This window comes from Tenrec ecaudatus, chromosome 9 (genome assembly GCF_050624435.1).
Source record: "Tenrec ecaudatus isolate mTenEca1 chromosome 9, mTenEca1.hap1, whole genome shotgun sequence".
Classification (NCBI taxonomy): domain Eukaryota; kingdom Metazoa; phylum Chordata; class Mammalia; order Afrosoricida; family Tenrecidae; genus Tenrec; species Tenrec ecaudatus.
The window spans coordinates 12,835,470-12,836,297 of NC_134538.1; the positions used below are offsets into that span (position 1 = coordinate 12,835,470).

General features: G+C 36.2%; 1 non-coding gene across 1 annotated transcript; it reads left to right on the forward strand.

Moving 5' to 3' along the window:
* Window positions 1-301: 301 nt before the first annotated feature.
* LOC142457649 (small nucleolar RNA SNORA48) lies at window positions 302-445 on the forward strand. Its single transcript, XR_012786348.1, has one exon. It is a non-coding gene; the product is annotated as a small nucleolar RNA SNORA48 (small nucleolar RNA).
* Window positions 446-828: the final 383 nt, after the last annotated feature.

An 828-nucleotide genomic window follows, 5' to 3' on the forward strand; every position in this document is an offset into this window, starting at 1 on the left:
ACCCTCCGTGAGAGAGATTATCACAGTGACTGCAGCAATGGGCTCAGGCATGGGGGTGATGATGTGGCTGGCACAGGACCGGGTCGTGTTTCATTCTGCGATGCATTGGGTCACTGTGTCAGAACCAATTTGATGTCACTAAACACAAAAACAATCACTCTTGATATCAGTTCCTTTGTTTCTAAAGTAGATGTTTTAAATACCATTTCCTTGGGGATAGGAAATTCCTGACATGTAGTAACTACTTGAGAAATATTTTCTATTATCATTAACTTATTCTGTGTATATTAAGAATAAATTATATCCCTGGCTATGCACAAAAAGACACCTGATTGGTGGTGGTGCTCTTATATCAGTCAGGGGCAGAGCAGACTGGCAGCCCTTTGTTCATCCTAGCTTGATTCCTAGATCGTGGCCAGAGCTGTTTCATGCCTAGGACACATTGGAAAAAAAAAAAAAAGAATAAATTGAAAGTTACTTAAATAGCTCATAAAATTCCCTACAGAAATTCAAAGTATTAGTGGTGTTAGAATGATTTCTCTATCTCAAATAAAACTATTTCTGAGCACCAAGGAGAAGATATGCAAGCTGTAAAGATTGTAAACATAATTTTTATTTTTGGCATGTCTTTGAACTGTTTATTTTTTATCTTTATGTAGTATGACCATCAAGGAATCAGAGAAAAGGTTAGGCATCCTAAAATAATATAGGCTCTATGAATCCACTTTGCTTGAGAGTTACTTTCTGAGTCAATTGGCCTTTCTAAAGTAAATTCAGAAAATGTGTTTTTTGTAAAAAGTTAGAACTTGGCAAGACCAAAAACGAATT